Genomic DNA, 21,084 nt, shown 5'->3' on the forward strand with positions numbered 1-21,084 from the left:
GTGTAGCGGAGGGCAAAGCGGAGAGATTCCCGCACAGAGGATCGGAGCTGACCAGCACTCACCAGCCTGAGAGGCCTGTCTGCTCACCCGCCGGGGCGGGTGGGGGCTGGGAGCTGAGGCTCAGGCTTCGGTTGGATAGCAGGAAGAGGACTGGGGTTGGCGGCGTGAACACAGCCTGCAGGGGGTTAGTACACCACGGCTAGCCAGAAGGGAGTCCGGGGAAAAGTCTGGACCTGCCGGAGAGGCAAGAGACATTTTCTTCGCTCTTTGTTTCCTGGTGCGCGAGGAGAGGGGATTAAGAGCGCTGCTTAAAGGGGCTCCAGAGACAGGGGCAAGCCGCGGCGAACAGCGTGGACCACAGAGACGGGAGTGGGACGCTGGGGCAGCTGCTGCCGCGGCCAAGAAGCCTGTGTGCGAGCACAGGTCACTCTCCACACCTCCCTTCCTTCCGGGAAGCTTGTGCAGCCTGCCACTGCCAGGGTCCTGGGATCCAGGGACAACTTACCCGGGAGAACACACGGCGTGCCTCAGGCTGGTGCAACGTCACACCGGCCTCTGCCGCCGTAGGCTCGCCCCACACTCTGTACCGCTCCCACCCCCCGGCCTGAGTGAGCCGGAGTCCCCGAAGCAGCTGCTCCTTTAACTCCGTCCTATCTGAACGAAGAACAGACGCCCTCAGGTGACCTACACGCAGAGGCGGGACCAAATCCAAAGCTGAGCCCCGGGAGCTGTGCAAACAAAGAAGAGAAAGGGAAATCTCTCCCAGCAGCCTCAGGAGCAGTGGATTAAATCTCCACAATCAACTTGATGTACCCTGCATCTGTGGAATACCTGAATATACAACGAATCATCCCAAATTGAGGAGGTGGACTTTGAGAACAAGATATATTATTTTTTCCCCTTTTCATCTTTTTGTGAGTGTGTGTGTGTATGCTTCTGTGTGAGATTTTGTCTGTATAGCTTTGCTTTAACCATTTGTCCTAGGGTTCTGTCCGTCCTTTTTTTTTTTTTCTTTTTTTACTTAAAAATTTTTTTTCTTAATGATTTTTTTTATTTTAATAACTTTATTTTATCTTACTTTATTTTATTTTATCCTCTTTCTTTCTTTCCTTCTTTCTACTTTTTCTGCCTTTTATTCTGAGCCATGTGGAAGAAAGGCTCTTGGTGCTGCAGCCATGATTCAGTGCTGTGCATCTGACGTGGGACAGCCAACTTCAGGATACTGGTCCTCAAGAGACCTCCCAGCTCCATGTAATATCAAATGGTGAAAATCTCCCACAGATCTCCATCTCAACACAAACACCCAGCTTCACTCAACGACCAACAAGCTACAGTGCTGGACACCCTATGCCAAACAACTAGCAAGATGGGAACACAACCCCACCCATTAGCAGAGAGGCTGCCTAAAATAAAAGTAAGGCCACAGACACCCCCAAACACACTGCTAGACGTGGACCTGCCCACTAGAAAGACAAGATCCAGCCTCATCCACCAGAACACAGGCAGTAGTCCCCTCCACCAGGAAGCCTACAAAACCCACTGAACCAACTTTAGCCACTGGGGACAGACACCAAAAACAACGGGAACTACGAACCTGCAGCCTGCAAAAAGGAGACCCCAAACACAGTAAGATAAGCAAAATGAGAAGACAGAAAAACATACAGCAGGTGAAGGAGCAAGATAAAAACCCACCAGACCTAACAAATGAAGAGGAAATAGGCAGTCTACTTGAAAAAGAATTCAGAATAATGATAGTAAAGTTGATCCAAGATCTTGGAAATAGAACAGAGAAAATGAAAGGGACATTTAACAAGGAACTACAAGAACAAAAGAGGAAACAAGCAACGATGAACAACACAATAAATGAAATTAAAAATACTCTAGAAGGGATCAATAGCAGAATAACGAGGCAGAAGAACGGATAAGTGACCTGGAAGATAAAAGAGTGGAAATAACTACTGCAGAGCAGAAGAAAGAAAAAAGAATGAAAAGAACTGAGGACAGTCTCAGAGACCTCTGGGACAACATTAAATGCACCAACATTTGAATTATAGGGGTTCCAGAAGAAGAAGAGAAAAAGGAAGGGACTGAGAAAATATTTTAAGAGATTATAGTTGAAAACTTCCCTAATATGGGAAAGTAAATAGTTAATCAAGTCCAGGAAGCACAGAGAGTCCCATACAGGATAAATCCAAGGAGAAACACACCAAGACACATACTAATCAAACTATCAAAAATTAAATACAAAGAAAACATATTAAAAGCAGCAAGGGAACAACAACAAATAACACACAAGGAATCCCCATAAGGTTAACAGCGGATCTTTCAGCAGAAACTCTGCAAGCCAGAAGGGAGTGGCAGGACATATTTAAAGTGATGAAGGAGAAAAACGTACAACCAAGATTACTCTACCCAGCAAGGATCTCATTCAGATTTGATGGAGAAATTAAAACGTTTACAGACAAGCAAAAGCTGAGAGAGTTCAGCACCACCAAACCAGCTTTACAACAAATGCTAAAGGAACTTCTCTAGGCAAGAAACACAAGAGAAGGAAAAGACCTACAATAACAAGCCCAAAATAATTAAGAAAATAGGAATAGGAACATACATATCAATAATTACCTTAAATGTAAATGGATTAAATGCTCCCACCAAAAAACACAGATGGCTGAATGGATACAACAACATGACCCATATATATGCTGTCTAAAAGAGACCCACTTCAGACCTATGGACACATACAGATTGAAAGTGAGGGAATGGAAAAAGATATTCCATGCAAATGGAAATCAAAAGAAAGCTAGAATACCAATTCTCATTTCAGACAAAATAGACTTCAAAATAAAGACTATTAGGAGAAACAAAGAAGGACACTACCTAATGATCAAGGGATCGATCCAAGAAGAAGATATAACAATTGTAAATATTTATGCACCAAACATAGGAGCACCTCAATACACAAGACAAATACTAACAGCCATAAAAGGGGAAATCGACAGTAACAAATTCATTGTAGGGGACTTTAACACCCCACTTTCACCAATGGACAGATCATCCAAAATGAAAATAAATAAGGAAACACAAGCTTTAAATGATACATTAAACAAGATGGACTTAATTGATATTTATAGGACATTCCATCCAAAAACAACAGAGTACACATTTTTCTCAAGTGCTCATGGAACATTCTCCAGGATAGATCATATCTTGCATCACAAATCAAGCATTGGTAAATTTAAGAAAATTGAAATTGTATCAAGTATCTTTTCCGACCACAAGGCTATGAGACTCGATATCAATTACAGTAAAAGATCTGTAAAAAATACAAACACATGGAGGCTAAACAATACTCTACTTAATAACGAAGTGATCACTGAAGAAATCAAAGAAGAAATTTAAAAAATACCTAGAAACAAATGACAATAGAGACATGACGACCCAAAACCTATGGGATGCAGCAAAAGCAGTTCTAAGAGGGAAGTTTATAGCAATACAATCCCACCTTAAGAAACAGGAAACGTCTCGAATAAACAACCTAAACTTGCACCTAAGCAATTAGAGAAAGAAGAACAAAAAAACTCCAAAGTTAGCATAAGGAAAGAAATCATAAAGATCAGATCAGAAATAAATGCAAAAGAAATGAAGGAAACGATAGCAAAGATCAATAAAACTAAAAGCTGTTTTTTTGAGAAGATAAACAAAATTGATAAAACATTAGCCAGACTCAACAAGAAAAAAAGGGAGAAGACTCAAATCAATAGAATTAGAAATGAAAAAGGAGAAGTAACAAGTGACACTGCAGAAATACAAAAGATCATGAGAGATGACTACAAGCAACTCTATGCCAATAATATGGACAACCTGGAAGAAATGGACAATTCTTAGAAATGCACAAGCTGCCAAGACTGAATCAAGAAGAAATAGAAAATATGAATAGACCAATCACAAGCACTGAAATTGAAACTGTGATAAAAATTCTTCCAACAAACAAAAGCTCAGGACCAGATGGCTTCACAGGCAAATTCTGTCAAACATTTAGAGAAGAGCTAACACCTATCCTTCTCAAACTCTTCCAAAATATAGCAGAGAGAGGAACATTCCCAAACTCATTCTACAAGGCCACCATCACCCTGATACCAAAACCAGACAAGGATGTCACAAAGAAAGAAAACTACAGGCCAATATCACTGATGAACATAAATGCAAGAATCCTCAACAAAATACTAGCAAACAGAATCCAAAAGCACATTAAAAGGATCATACACCATGATCAAGTGGGGTTTATTCCAGGAATGCAAGGATTCTTCAATATACGCAAATCAATCAACGTGATACACCATATTAACAAATTGAAGGAGAAAAACCGTATGATCATCTCAATAGATGCAGAGAAAGCTTTCGACACAATTCAACACCCATTTATGATAAAAAACCTGCAGAAAGCAGGCATAGAGGGAACTTTCCTCAACATAGTAAAGGCCATATATGACAAACCCACAGCCAACATCGTCCTCAATGGTGAAAAACTGAAAGCATTTCCAACTAAGATCAGGAACAAGACAAGGTTGCCCACTCTCACCACTATTATTCATAGTTTTGGAAGTCTTAGCCACAGCAATCAGAGAAGAAAAGGAAATAAAAGGAATACAGATTGGAAAAGAAGAAGTAAAGCTGTCACTGGTTGCAAATGACATGATACTATACATAGAGAATCCTAAAGATGCTACCAGAAAACTACTAGAGCTAATCAATGAATCTGGTAAAGAAGCAGGATACAAAATTAATGCACAGAAATCTTTGGCATTTCTATACACTAATGATGAAACATCTGAAAGTGAAATTAAGAAAACACTCCCATTTACCAGTGCAACAAAAAGAATAAAATATCTAGGAATAAACCTACCTAAGGAGACAAAAGACCTCTATGCAGAAAATTATAAGACATTGATGAAAGAAATTAAAGATGACATAAATAGATGGAGAGATATACCATGTTCTTGGATTGGAAGAATCAACATTGTGAAAATGACTCTACTACCCAAAGCAATCTACAGATTCAATGCAATCCCTATCAAACTACCACTGGCATTTTTCACAGAACTAGAACAAAAAGTTTCACAATTTGTATGGAAACACAAAAGACCCCGAATAGCCAAAGCAATCTTGAGAATGAAAAATGGAGCTGGAGGAATCAGGCTCCCTGACTTCAGACTATACTACAAAGCTACAGTAATCAAGACAGTATGATACTGGCACAAAAACAGAAATATAGATTAATGGAACAGGGCAGAAAGCCCAGAGATAAACCCACGCACATATGGTCACCTTATCTTTGATAAAGGAGGCAGGAATGTACAGTGGAGAAAGGACAGCCTCTTCAATAAGTGGTGGTGGTAAAACTGGACAGGTACGTGTAAAAGTATGAGATTAGAACACTCCCTAACACCATACACAAAAATAAGCTCAAAATGGATTAAAGACCTAAATGTAAGGCCAGAAACTATCAAACTCTGAGAGGAAAACATAGGCAGAACACTCTATGACATAAATCACAGCAAGATGCTTTTTGACCCACCTTCTAGAGAAATGGAAATAAAAACAAAAATAAACAAATGGGACCTAATGAAACTTAAAAGCTTTTGCACAGCCAAGGAAACCATAAACAAGACCAAAAGAGAACCCTCAGAATGGGAGAAAATATTTGCAAATGAAGCAACTGACAAAGGATTAATCTCCAAAATTTACAAGCAGTTCATGCAGCTCAATAACAAAAAAACAAACAACCCAATCCAAAAATGGGCAGAAGACCTAAATAGACATTTCTCCAAAGAAGATATACAGGGTGCCAACAAACACATGAAAGAATGCTCAACATCATTAATCATTACAGAAATGCAAATCAAAACTACAATAAGATATCATCTCACACCGGACAGAATGGCCATCATCAAAAAATCTACAAACAATAAATGCTGGAGAGGGTGTGCAGAAAAGGGAACACTGTTGCACTGCTGGTGGGAATGTGAATTGGTACAGCAACTATGGAGAACAGTATGAAGGTTCCTTAAAAAACTACAAATAGAACTACCATACGACCCAGCAATCCCACTACTGGGCATATACCCTGAGAAAACCATAAGTCAAAAAGAGTCATGTACCAAAATGTCCATTGCAGCTCTATTTACAATAGCCATGACATGGAAGCAACCTAAGTGTCCATCAACAGATGAATGGATAAAGAAGATGTGGCACATATATACAATGGAATATTACTCAGCCATAAAAAGAAATGAAATTGAGTTCTTTGTAGGGAGGTGGATGGACCTAGAGTCTGTCATACAGAGTGAAGTAAGTCAGAAAGAGAAAGACAAATACTGTATGCTAACACATATATATGGAATCTAAGAAAAAAAAATGTCATGAAGAACCTAGGGGTAAGACGGAATAAAGACACAGACCTACTAGAGAATGGACTTGAGGATATGGGGAGGGGGAAGGGTAAGCTGGGACGAAGTGAGAGTGTGGCATGGACATATATACACTACCAAATGTAAAATAGCTAGCTAGTGGGAAGCAGTCGCATAGCATAGCACAGGGAGATCAGCTCGGTGCTTTGTGAGCAGCTAGAAGGGTTGGATAGGGAGGGTGGGAGGGAGGGAGACACAAGAGGGAAGAGATATGGGAACATATGTATATGTGTAACTGATTCACTTTCTTATAAAGCCGAAACTAACACACCATTGTAAAGCAATTATACTGCAATAAAGATGTTAAAAAAAAATTTTTAAAAACAGAAATCTCTAATGCTAAAATCATAATTCTAAAATTAAAATCATTAATTACCATTCTATCAGCTTGCTAATCTTTCAGGGTTAAGAATAGATTAGTGCATTTTAGCAATATAGGGTTAAAATACAATTAAGGTTGAACTTTGTATTTTTTCCACTTAAATGTCCACTTTCTTTACATGCTTATAGGTTAACTCATTTCTACCTCTTTATTTTTTTTAATTTCTACCTCTTTTTATTTTTATTTTATTTTATTTTATTTTATTTTTTTATTTTTTTTGCGGTACGTGGGCCTGTCACTGTTGTGGCCTCTCCCGTTGTGGAGCACAGGCTCCGGACACGCAGGCTTAGCGGCCATGGCTCACGGGCCCAGCCACTCCGCAGCATGTGGGATCTTCCTGGACTGGGGCACGAACCCGTGTCTCCTCCATCGGCAGGCGGACTCTCAACCACTGCGCCACCAGGGAAGCCCTGTACCTCTTTTTAAAGCAAAAAAAGAGAGAAGAGAGAGAAAACGACAAAGAAAAACTGACAATGCTTTCAGCATTACTGATGCAATGAAAATAACAGAAATAGTGAGAGAAAAAGAAAACAATTTCATGTACATGTTTCAGGCTAATTTATTTTCCAAGAAAAAGATTAAAAAAAAAAAAAAAGAATGAGCTACAGATTGCCCACTCAGTCTATCTTCTCTATTAAAATAACTGCAAAAAAAAAAAAAAGGAAGAGAGGGCTAATGGATCATGACAAAATAAAGTTGTCCCTAGTCACATTACAGTCTGCCAAAACTTTTTAAAAAGTCCATTCTTCATTCTTGTCTCTCCCCATTTACCTTGGTTCTTGAAATCACTGATAGAGCAGGATCATGGAGAAAACAACAGTGCCTGAAACTGTGATAGTATACACATAAACAAATGAACTCTTTAATGGATACATCAGACCAAAAATGTCAAATTAGTTCAAATTTTAAATTATTTTACTTAATTTCTTTGGATATTGACCTCTAAAACTTGTTTGTTTGTATAGATACAACCTGTATCATTGCTGAGTTAGAAACCAGTAGCTCACAGCATATCATAACCACAGCAGCCCAGTTCAACTCATCAACTTAAAAAGGGAGCAAACTCCACCATCTCCTAGTCTAAGAATTAGTCTCGAAGCTCTACCAACTGGTAGAGAAGGCAAAACAACAAGGAAGTAGATTTGCAAGCCTAAGACATCCTCAAAAAGGCACACTTAGTTTTATAAATTTATATAAAATCAAAGCCCCTCCCTTCCTTGTCCCTTCTTTGACTTTATCCTTGTTCTCTGGGACTATCTCCCTTAGGGTGTAACCGAGAAGGACCCTATGGGGCTCTCCCAGAACAGGACTCTTCACCATGTCCTCCACCTGCCTTTTGTCTGTACAACAACTTTAGTCAAAGAATAAATTTAATCAGAGAAGTGAGAAAATGCAGAAAGAAATGAAAACAGTCAAGAAAGACAAAAAAAATAATGGTTTAGCGGTTAAAGTCAAGGACCTTTAATTCCTCCCTAATGGCTCTAGATAACATTCTGAGCCAGGTCCTTTGAGCTGTTTTGCAGATACTGAAACCCCCACCAGGTGGAAGAAGTTAACTGTATGGTTACCCACAAGCACGTAGACCACAGACTGGCTGGAACCAGAATGTTCATGATGTTGACTCCCAATTACCTCACCAACAACGAGTCAGAATAATGTCCACAAGCTGACCCCCTTCCTCATCCTGTCTTTAAAAACCTTTCCTTGAAAGCCTTCAGGGAGTTCAGGTCTTTCAAGCACTAGCTGCTTGGACTCCTTGCTTGGCACCCTGCATTAAATGCAGCACTTTCCTTCACCACAACCCTGTGTCAGCAGATTGGCTTTACTGTGCACAGGCAAGTGGACCCAAGTTTGATTCAGTAACAAGGGTAGTGATGCCAGCCCCTTATTTCCATGAGCAAATATGCTTTACACATCCACTTTTTGTACTATCATGCCCCTGTTGATGGAAGTAGTTTGGTGCTTGGCTTACCATGTTTGCTGACTGACTTGTCCTTCCAGATCAGTAACCCTAGGCTAATTGGTTTTCTCCCAATAACATGAAAACAAATTTTGCTTCCAGTATAATTGTGGAAAGAATTGATTGTACTTCCTAATATATCTTACAGACACCACCTGCTGTCAAATAAATCTTTCTGACTTATCACTATGCTTGTATTTTTCGGTATGTTTCCTAGGATGAGTCTATTTTTCATTAGAGCATTGTAAAGGGATAGATGAGGTTGAAAAAAATACTCTTTACATATGAAGATAAGGAACAGCCTCCTATTTAGAAAGATACTTAAGCTGAGCTCTAAAAGGAGGAAGAAAGCACACTGAACAGATACATGGGGGAGAAAATTACAGACATGGGAAGAGGTAGTGTAAAGTCCCTGAGGGACGAATGAGTGTGCTTGATGTGCAAGGAATAGCAAGAAGGCCAGTGTGATGGAGTAGAGTGGAATAGAGTGGAGTAGAGTGGAGTAGTGTAAGGGGAGATGGTAGAAGATGAGGACACAAAGGTAGCAGGAGTAGAAGACAAATGGGAAGCAGACCATATTAGGAACTGTAGACCAGAGCAAGAATTTTTAAAATGTGAAACCATCTTAAAGTTTTGAAAAGAGAACTGACAACACCTGTCTCTCATTTTTAATGCTCTATGGAAAAGAGATTATAAGGGCAGGGTTAGAGCAGAGAGATGCATTAAAATGCTATTGCACTTCTAAGCAATAGTTGAGGTGGACCAGCATAGTAGTGGTGGAGGTAGTGAGAAATAGTTTGATTCAAGAAATAATTTGAAAGGAGAAAGAAGAAGGTTGTGGATAGATTGTTGCATGTGGAGTATGAGAGAAAGAGAGGTAAGGATGACTCCAGATTTTTTACATGATCAACTGGAAGAATGAAATTGCAGATACTAAGAAAGAGAAGAAAATAGAGGAACAAATGTAGAGAAAGAAATTAAGAATTTGATTTTACAGTATGGAATTAAAAATAGAACTATCATACAATACAGCATTTCTACTTCTAGGCATATATCCAAGGGAGATGAAATCACCATCTCAAAGAGATATCTGCAGTCCCATGTTCACTGTAGCATTATTCACAGTAGCCAAGACATGGAAATGACTTAAGTGCCTGTTGATGGATGAATGGATAAAGGAAATGTGGTGTACAGATAAATAATGGAATATTATTCGGCCATAAAAAAAGAAGGAAATTCTCCCAATGTGACAACATGAATGAATTCTGAGGGTATTATGCTAAGTGAAATAAGTCACACAGAGGAAGATAAATACTGTATGATATCACTTATATGTGAACTTTAAAAACATTAAACTCATGGAAACAGAGAGAATGGTGGTTGCCAGGGCTGAGGGATGGGGAAAACAGGGAGATGTTGGTCAAAGGGTATAAATTTTCAATATAAGATTAATAAGTTCTGAGGATCTAATTACAGCATGGTGACTACATTTAACAATATTGCATTATATACATGAAAGTTGCTATGAGAATAGAGCTTTAATGTTCTCACCATACAACAAAAACAAAATGGTAATTATGGGAGATGAAGGATGTGTTAACTAACCTTATTGTGGTAAATATATCACAATATATACGTATATCAAATCATCACACTGTACACCTTAAACTTACACAATGTTAATGTCAACTATATCTCAATAAAGCAGGACATTTTTAAATTTAAAAACATAATTTGGTTTTGTACAAATAAAATTGGGATTCCCATTAGTCACTCAAGAGGAGATGTCAAATAGGCAGCTGCCTATGCAAGTCTGGCATTTGGTAGGAGAAATCTGGGCTAGAAACACATATTTGGCAATATCAGTATATAGGTGGCATCTCGTTGGGATAGAGTAAGTGACTCTGTTGGTAAGGGATTATAAAGAAGACTGCTTTGAAGACCCTTGTTTTTCCACATCCAAAAGGTGAGGGAGAAGACTCAATTTCAAATCATTCAGACAGTCAGGCCTTCTTAATGTCAGAGGTCTCTTTTGTAGCTATATGCAGTTGGTAGTTATCATTAAGTAGTACCATTTTCAGAGGAATCAGTGCTAGTGAAGTTCACATCTTATTTATTTGCTTCTAAGCACCAGCTACTAGTCTCAGCTGATCTGAATCTGGACAAAATTAGTTCAAGTAATGGAAGAGTTGGACTTCCCTAAAGAGCATTGTGCCTTTGAATAATGTCCTTTAAGATAACCCAAAGGCTCTGCCCAGCCACCTGGTGTTTGAGAAATTGGTAGGGCTGCTCTAGAGCATTTTGATTCTGACAAAAGGTCCTCAAGGAAGCCACAAGCTTGGGTTCATATTATTCAGCTTAACAGACATCCACCCTTAAAATAAAGACAAATATTTATTTATTTTTATCCCAGTGTAGTAGCCTAGATAGACCCAATGATTCCAGACTCCAGACCTTTGTAGTCCCATCTCACATTGAATAGGGCTGACCTGTATAACCAATAGGATATTGTGGAAATGATGGTGTATGACTTCGAAGGCTAGGTCATGGAGACATCAGAGCTTCCACCTTGCTCTCTCTTGAATTACCTGCTTGGGGGAAGTCAGCTGCCATGTTTCAAGGACACTTAAGCAGCTCCAGAGAGAAAAGCTCTTGGCAAGCTGCTAATACCTCCTGCCAACAGCTAGCAAAGAACGGAGGCCTCCTATCAACAGCCATGGGACTAGGAATCTTAAAAGAAGATTCACCAGCTCCATTCAAGCTTTCAGATGACTGCCGCCTTGGCCAATAGCTTGACTGCAGCTGCATGAGGCCCTCAGCCACGACAACCAGCTAAGTTGTTCCCAGACTCCTAATCCACAGAAATGAGAAGAAAGGTTGTTGCTCTAAGCTGCTAAATTAGGGAGTTATTTGTTACGTAGCAATAGATAATGAATACCTCCATAGTCTTTTCTTTCCTATGCCTTCTTTCCCCTTGTCTACACATTTGATTTGGGGTTTGCTTCACTCATAGGAGGACAAAAGTTGGAATAGTGGTTCTCAACTGTGACTGCATACTGGAATTTATTTGGGAAGCTTTAAAAACACTCACACTTGGTTCCCAGCCCCAGAGATTCTGATCTAATTGGTGTCGGATACAGCCTGTACATCAGGATTGAGTATAAATTGTTATGTTCAAACAATACACCACCTGATTTCACATGAGATATAGAGCCAATTTGACCTGCCAAACTTCCTTCCAAAAGTGAAAGGTAGGGTAAGTGTTTTATGGGTCAGAGTCTTCTAGATATGGACTCTGCAAAAAGAGTCAGCAATTAAGGTATGTCTCCCATCATTTGGGATCCATACAGAGCAAATAAAGCCACAGCAGAAGGTACAGAGGAAACACCAGGTAGATGTGGGCTGCTTTCCACCTGTACCCACTTAACACATGCTGCTGTGTACCTACAGTTTCATAAAGGGTGACTTGAACTATTTTCTTCTTTTTACCCAAACTTTTAGCGCATTCAGTCCTCCTCATGCTCCATACACACCACATCCACATCAGTTAAGACACTTTTAACAAGTAAAAAAAAAAAAAAAAAAAAAACCAATCAGCTTAAAAATAAAAATGTATACTTTACGTGTAGCTGATTCACTTTGTTATAAAGCAGAAACTAACGAAACAAAATAAAGCAATTATACTCCAATAAAGATGTTAAAAAAATATATATATCCATTGACAGAAAAAAAAAGTATTCTTTCAAATGATACAAAACTCAGAGGTAAGACAGTCCAGAGTTGGTTAATTGAGTAGCTCATTGGCATCAGGCACCCAGGTTCATTCCCTCTCTGCTATACTCAGGTGTTCCTCGATGAACACAGTTTCCTCAACTCCAGGAAGAAAGAGAGAAGAACAAAAGAACAGAGAACGTCTCTTCCAATGTATCTTCTTTTACCAGGAAAGGAAAAAAACTCACTCACACACACACACACACACACACACGACTTCCCATACATCTCATTAATGTGAAAACTAAGTCATATGCTCATTTCAACCAAAACAGGAAAAAGAATAGGAAAACATGATTGCTAAGGCTGGACAAGATCTACCTCACAGGGCTAAGGATAGGATCATACACACATGCTTCCCTCATACCATCAACATCCATATATTCCATTGATTAGAATACTTTCAATTGCAAGTAGCAGATATGTATCAGTTAGCTATCGTGTGCTACAAAACATATAAGCTCAAAATCTCAGTGGCATAAACAAAAATCATGTATTTCTCAGAGAGCTGCAGGTTCACATATTTGGTTCTATTAATCTCAGCTGGACCCACTCACACATCTGTGTTCCTTTTGATAGGCAGCTAATCCAGGCTGGGCTTGGCTAGGTGGTGCTGCTTCAAAGTTCAGCTGGACTTTGCTCCTCACTGCAGGTTGGGCTGAGGTCTATCCAATATGCATTGATTCTGAGGCACAGGCTAAAGGAGCACAAGGTACCCAAAGAAGCTTTCTCATGTCAGTAGCAGAAGCCCAAGAAGGCAGGTAGAAATGTGATACCTGCTAAGGTCTAACTCAGAACTGACACAAGTATCAAAGTCAAGACATGAGGAAATGCACACCATTTTTATGGAGAGGATTGCAAAGTCACATGGCAAGGAGCTTGAATATAAAGAGAGGTTAAGGACCAAGGTTGGTATTTCTATCTACCACAGATACTAAATCTGGCTCTATTTACCAAAAATAAAATTATTAGAAACATACTGAGGACTCACACAATTGATGGAAACTTAATGATCAGGCTCATAAAATAAACATCTCTAAAATCCAAGGAGCTGGAAGCACAACAATCATTTTTAGCAGTAATAATCTGCCAGGATACTGCCACCACTGGACACTCTATGTCACTGCCACTCCGGTGAACCCAGCTGTCCTTTCTTGTATTTACTAATTTAAGGTTTTAAATACCTGGCAGGAGCATCCAGTCAGCTGAGTATAGGTCATGCCCAAGCAGTATCATCAAGATAAGGACCCAACCTTTTGCATTTCCATATTGGGAAGTGGACAATGCCTCCACCAAGACTACTCATAATTAGAGATTCTCTCAAGATATGACGGGACTTAGAAGTCAGAGAGAAAAAGACACAGTGTTAAGTGGCTTCACTAAACTGGAAAATGATAGGGATTCTGTGAATGGATAAAAGATATTCCATTAGAACATCAAAGCATCCCTTAAAAAGGGAGGTATTTCATGCCCAACAACAGGAGGGTGAATCTTTAGATCATTCATGATAAATCATCTGAGGCCTAGCTAGCATTTACTAGTAATACATATTCAAACAACAGTTTCTTTCAGATCAAAGAGGAGAGAGATCTCTTAGCCTTGCAAAACTCTAATTGCTTTGTGCCCCTGAATATACTTAAGGAAATTAAATATGTTCTCAATTTTATCCTCAGCATTTAAATAATCTAATATACATGCTGATATTTGGTCACTTCATGTTCAAACATGCTGAGGAAAAACTGTTGAGCCTTGCCATTTGCAGCAACACGGATGGACCTAGAGAATATTATGCTTATGGAAATAAGTCAGACATAAAAAGACAAATACTAAATGAAATCTAAAAAATAATGTAAATGACTGTGTATACAAAACCGAAGCAGACTTGCAGATTCAGAAAACAAAATTGTGGTTGCCAAAGAGAAGAGGGAAAGGGGAAGGGTCAAATTAGGGATTTGGGATTAACACATACAAACTACTATATATAAAACAGATAGGACTTCCCTGGCAGCCCAGTGGTTAAGACTCCATGCTTCCACCCCAGGGGGCATGGGTTCAATCCCTGGTTGGGGAACTAGGATCCCACATGCCGTGCGGCATGGCCAAAAAACAAAAAACAAAAAGTAAAATAAAATAAAATAGATAAGCCACAAGAATTTACTGTGTAGCACAGGGAACTATACCCATTATCTTATAATAATCTATAATGGAATATAATCTGTAAAAATACTGAATCACTATGCCATACACCTAAAACTAACCCAATACTGTAAATCAACTATACTTAAAAAAAAAAAAAAAAAAACCATTGCACCTTGACATGTCCTAACTCAAAAGGCTTTTTTATGCTGAGAGTTCTACACTGGGATAGGTGTTTAATTCTACTCATAGCTTTAGGAGATCTTTAAATTCAAATTACTATTATTATGCTTAAATAATGTAATTGCACTCAAGGGACATAGACTGCAGTATCAGATTAGGTCATGAGATTATTACAGCCATGACAAATACACTAAAGAGAGCTGGTTTAATAAATGGCAAGTTTTATTATATGTTTGTAGTAGATCAGGTCTATATCACAAAACAGCCATTTGGTTAGTGAAGAGAAGTGGAGAGGGAGCAGAAAGGAATATTAGAAAAGAGACTGAAGGGAAAGGAGGAGAGTCAGGAAAGGAAGGAGGGAGGGGAAAACGGAGAGAACAGGAGTGGGGGGTCAGGCACCTATCACCTCTCATTGCTCTCCACACACAGTGGTCCTCTGGGTTATTGGTGCGTTGTCGTAGTAAGATGGCACAGGATCTGGGCAAGGAAGGTGATGCCTGTTCTCTTTGGCAATTTTCTCCTTAAGCAACTGGGGACACTGCCAACAGGTGAAACATTATGGCTCTCAGTTAACCACACCAACCACAACCACATTGGTAGCCCAGGCTCCTGCGATCCCGAGCCTACTCTTTATCTTCCTTTTTCTGAAAATAGGCAGAACAAGGATATCCTCATCACAAAGTGTCCACTCAAAGGAAAAGGAGTGGAAAGGAATGCAAAGGTAGGGCAATATTCTTAAGACTCTGACTTCTCATCTAAACAACTTTCTGGCCAGCTGTGGTTTTGTTCCCATCACTGCCCTTCTAGAACTCAGACTGTCCCCACTTAATCTCCTTGGCCTTTTAGTTACTCCTGACCATATTCAGAGGAGCCCCACTTCCTCTCTCTGTAGACTACCAGACTGAGTGCCTAGGAAAGAAAACAGAACCACTATTTTCTACACTGAAATTGATAATAGACCCAGGAATCTTAATACATATAATGAAGAAGCTTTCCCAACAATGCCCTGAAAAGTCTCACCATATAGGAAGGAGAATGAATGAAGTAAATTAATTCCATTTAGTTGTATGAGCTGATCAACATGGCACAGCTTGGAGAGTTCATCAGTAAAATAAATGGCTTTCTAATTTAGGATATTCTTAAGCTTCTCCATTAAATGTAAGTATTTCTGCATGTATACATTTAAATAGGCTATCTAGTTCTAATTAGATGTAAAACGAAAGTGGAGAAAATAGCTGAAATGTTCACGATTTATGCTCAATAAACTACAGTAATTAAATTATCAGAATAGGTTCTTGCATAGAAGAAAACTTTATGTTAAAAATGATATACCCTTTCTCGGACTTCCCTGGTGGCACAGTGGTTAAGAATCCGCCTGCTGATGCAGGGGACATGGGTTGAAGCCCTGGTCCAGGAAGATCCCACGTGCCACGGAGCAACTAAGCCTGTGAGCCACAACTACTGAGCCTGCGCTCTAGAGCCTGTGCTCCACAACAAGAGAGGCCACCACAAAGAGAAGCTTGTGCACTGCAACAAAGAGTAGCCCTCGCTCGCCGCAACTGGAAAAAGCCCACGCATAGCAACAAAGACTTAATGCAGCCAAAAATAAATAAATAAATTTATTATTTTTTTAAATGATATACCCTTTCTTTATATAAAGAGATCCTAAGACTCCCAATAACTAGTTAGAGGGTCATTCTTTCTCTATTCCTGACTGAAAATGGGCAGACAGTATTTGAAATCATTTTACTTTCTAGCCTTGACAACTCAGTGACAAATGATGGCTTTCAATACCAATGACGGATTTTAGTTCTCAATTGCACTAGTGCTAAAAAGTCCTGATTTCAAAAGAAAAAGAAAAAGAGACCTTCCTATTTTAAATTCCAGAAAACCATTGAATAAGTATAAAATTCTTACTTTCTTGCTTTTTGGTACTTATAGCCTCCAAAAGAATTTTTGTCATCATGTTATTCCTTAATTTATTCCAATAAATGTTCTTACAAGACTCAGATTTACTCAATTATTTGCATGCTTTACCTCTACTATTCAAATTCCTGCCAAAATCCAAATTAATTCTATTGAGCATTATTTCCTGTAGTCAAACAATAAAAGAATATTGTCTAAATGCTAATCTGCTGTTTATTCATTTTCCTCATACAGCTTCAGTCCCCCAGAGTTTGACATTTCAATAAATCCTTAAGAAGGATTATAATGCTGCTTGCTATATTTTGTTTTCTCCAAGAAAATAAATTAAGAAACTTTCCCACCTTTAACCTCTTAAAAAATTATAAAGAAGCCTATCTTTCTTCCTCTAGAAAACAGGCTTTGAATGTGGAATTAATTCCAAGCATCTGGAATAAAGAAACAGTCTCTGGGTAACAGAAGATGATTTCAATGGATTCTAGTGAAAGCTTTCCTGTAATTTGTTTCCTTCAAAACAATCTGATCACCCTCATTCTCACAGGATGCTAAAGCAGAGAATCCCATATGTGCTTATGCAATATTCAAAAGATCCCTGAATTTTTTTTTCTGCAGCTCTAACTACAGCCCTTGGGTGTGCCTGTCATTGGAGGCAATCTGTGCATAGTGGATGGAAAATGCAGTCCATGATGTGGTTCTTAACAGCACAAATTAAAAACAGCTTAACATTTTAGTCATGACTGGGGGGAAATTTAATATGCAGGAGTTAATTAATGTGAAAACAACTAACTGAATTGAGAGCTATGCATAGCTGACTTGCTCATATGGAGTAGGTTATGTCAAAGATCCCAAATCAATCTTATTCTCTTCATGCACTCATTACTTCCAAATACTCACATTGAGCGGGTAGAGCCTGAGCATTGTGCATGGCCTACGATTGCCTGTTTTTTAAAGCTGATACCATCAAGTAGTTCATGCCCACCACACAGGTCAGATTTACTTCACAGCTGCCCCAAATCATAAGGGCATCACTGCTTCTGGCACTCAGATGTTCACAGTGCATGGCCAGTCTTACCAAGGAAATAAACCCCTGCAGTCAAGGTGTTTCTACAGTTTTTAAATCTGTATTGGTCCATGCAATTGATGAGTGCCAAGAAACTTAGGATTTGTAAAAAGAATGAAACTTCCTCCTAGAAAACAGCTATTGGCTCAAAAAAAAAGTTTCACTGCAATCAAATGCTGCACTTCAAAGCCAATATAAACCACCCTTTCTAGGACCATGTCAGTCAGTTCAGGTGTTTAAAATCCAGAAAAATATTCAAAGTAGAAATCAGTTTACACCTCCAACTTCCTGCTGGAGTGCCCACAGGCTAAGTGCCCACTGGACAGTTGAGTGTTTTGCCACCACTTTCAATTCAATTTGTGTCAGGCCACATCCTAGGGGCACTGAGGTGAGGAAGCCAGGAGACAGCAGGAAACAAGTGTAGTTAGGGAAGAAGAGAATAGCACATGGAGATTTACAACCATATGTCAAGTTGGATAGGAATGAGAGTACAAAGACTGGCCACAGACTAGGGAAGGCTGAGAACATACAGTGATCACTTGAGGGGTGTTTTAAGGGACAGGATGAGTGTGGAGTGCATCACTTCTATCAGACTTTTTCATGGTCCCACCCAACTCAGAAATATAGTCTAGCCATGGGCCCAGGATGGGAAATAAGTGGATTAAGAAATTGGGTTTCATGAATACATGACAGTCCTTGACACATCAGTCTAGAATTTAAATAGTTTTAAGTCTATGAATCCACCAAGCCTTCACTCAAATCCAGCTCTTTTATGAAAATTTTCAATTCCACCTCAGTCAGATAAAGATCTGGCCAGCTTCTGAATACAAACACTGATCTCTCATTTGACAAATAACTCCCTCTTGTGGTATCTCTTTACTTTTATCCTATTGTTTTCTAATTATCATCTTGTTTTTAACATTCTAAGAATAGAAGTTTTGTTTTTCCAAATAGATAATGAGTCACTTATAGGCAGGGAGTATGCCGTATTTCTAGTTCAGACACATATAAACACACAGGCAAATACTTACACACTGCCTCTGACCCTTACGCATATTAGGTATATTACAGGAACGTGGTGAATGAGAACATAAGAATCAGAATGTGTAAAACTAACTCATCAATGCTAAACACTTTTGAGTTTACAACACAAGGTGCAGTGTTTGGGGAACTAGAGATCCAAAAGATGTCAACCAGCGTCTACCTCCTCAACAGACTTTGTAAAGAATGAATATATGCATAAAATCATTCTTTAAATAGCAAATAGGAAGTTCTACATAAAATGGTGGTTTGACTCCATGGATTTATTTCTTGAAACAACTTTAGCATAACATAAAAGAATAAAAAACATTATAAACTTTAAAGGACAAAGGAAATGGGAAAAAAGGCAATGACAAACAAGATATTTTTATTAAAACTTAAGAGGATGGAAAACAGATTGGGAAGTGGTAAATGACTTGAAGCATAAAGAAAGCTGAAACTTGCAGAGAATGATAATGACGACAAGTAGATTGAGACTCTCTTTAGAACCCTGGAAAGCTCTCAAGAATTGGACGCACCAGGTACCTTGGGAGGCAGAGAAATGGATGGGACTACATAAGGATTCATTTGATACTACATACCTCCTCTACCCTGCACCAAGTGAGTTTCCCTCCCCATCCCCTCAAGAAAAGAGAAAATGTACTCTTTAGAGAAACTGAGTCCAGGAAGACTTGGGACTCAGGCACACCCAGGCTTAACAGAGAATAAGGTGTGTGTTGAAAACAAGGAATTAAGAAAATGCCTATTAAATAAAAAGATTATTCTGACACTTGTGGAAGACTTTTTTCAGGGAGACTATTACAATGGGGTTTGTAGTGGGGGACAGAGACTGGGTCAACTCTGAATAGAGCAAGAAAAAGTGGAAATATATAGCCAAAGAGCAGGTTGGAAATCAGTGGATGGAAAATTACTAAGAGGAAAACATCAGGAGTAAGGAGAGATTCTGCATAACCAATTTGACAGGATTATTGCTGAAGGCAGGCCAGGGTGATAAGATATCTAGAGTGCAGGATAAGGAATTTGGTGAGATGCCAAAGCTTAAGAGATGAAAAACTTGATCAGATATCAAGAGTGCAGGATTTTCTCTTTGGTGGGGCTAATAGTGGACTCCAGGAGGGCTCATACCAAGGAGTACTTCCCAGAGCTTCTACTGCCAGTGTCCTTGTCCCCACATTGAGCCACAGCCGCCCCCCGCCTCTGCAGGGGACCCTCCAACACTAGCAGCATTAACCAAGAAGAACTACAATCCTGCAGCCTGTGGAACGAAAAGCACATTCACAGAAAGATAGACAAAATGAAAAGGCAGGGGACTATGTAACAGATGAAGGAAAAAGATAAAACCCCAGAAAAACAACTAAATGAAGTGGAGATTGGCAACCTTGCAGAAAAATAATTTAGAATAATGATAGTGAACATGATCCAGTACCTCGGAGAAAGAATGGAGGCAAAGACAGAGAAGATGAAAGAAATATTTAACAAAGATCTAGAAGAATTAAAGAACAAACACCTAGAAGAATTAAAGAACAAACAAACAGAGATGAACAATACAATAACTGAAATGAAAAATACACTAGAAGGAGTCAATAGCAGAATAACTGAGGTAGAAGAACAGATAAGTGAACTGGAAGACAGAATGGTAGAATTCACTGCCACAGCACAGAATAAAGAAAAACGAATGAAAAGAAATGAAGACAGCCTAAGAGACCTCTGGGACAACACTAAACGCAACAACATTCACATTATAGGGGTCCCAGAAGAAGAGAGAGAGAAAGGACCCGAGAAAATATCTGAAGAGATTATAGTCCAAAACTTCCCTAACATGGGAAAGGAAATAGCCACCCAAGTCCAGGAAGTGCAGAGTCCCAGGCAGAATAAACCCAAGGAGAAACACACCAAGACAAATAGTAATCAAATTGACAAAAATTAAAGACAAAAAAAATTATTAAAAACAACAAGGGAGGGCCTCCCTGGTGGCGCAGTGGTTGAGAGTCCGCCTGCCGATGCAGGGGATACGGGTTCGTGCCCCGGTCTGGGAGGATCCCATATGCCGCGGAGCGGCTGGGCCCGTGAGCCATGGCCGCTGGGCCTGCGCGTCCGGAGCCTGTGCTCCGCAACGGGAGAGGCCACAACAGTGAGAGGCCCGCATACCGCAAAAAAAAAA

The 21,084-nt window shown here is 39.4% G+C and overlaps 1 protein-coding gene across 18 annotated transcripts in view; it reads right to left on the reverse strand.

Moving 5' to 3' along the window:
- Positions 1-21,084, reverse strand: part of LOC309804101 (zinc finger protein 226-like) — a 439,178-nt gene that overhangs the window by 265,253 nt on the left and 152,841 nt on the right. Inside the window, exon 9 of one of the 18 annotated variants that reach the window (XR_014294065.1) lies at positions 7,621-7,678. The exons of 16 other annotated variants lie outside the window; for them this stretch is intronic. The gene's annotated coding sequence lies outside the window, so the exon portion shown is untranslated. Of the gene's footprint in view, positions 1-7,620; positions 7,679-12,768; positions 15,544-21,084 lie in introns of those variants that run through there. One more of the 18 variants, XR_014294075.1, reaches the window with a different exon arrangement.

This window comes from Mesoplodon mirus (genome assembly GCF_964341445.2).
Source record: "Mesoplodon mirus genome assembly, chromosome: 5".
Lineage (NCBI taxonomy): Eukaryota > Metazoa > Chordata > Mammalia > Artiodactyla > Ziphiidae > Mesoplodon > Mesoplodon mirus.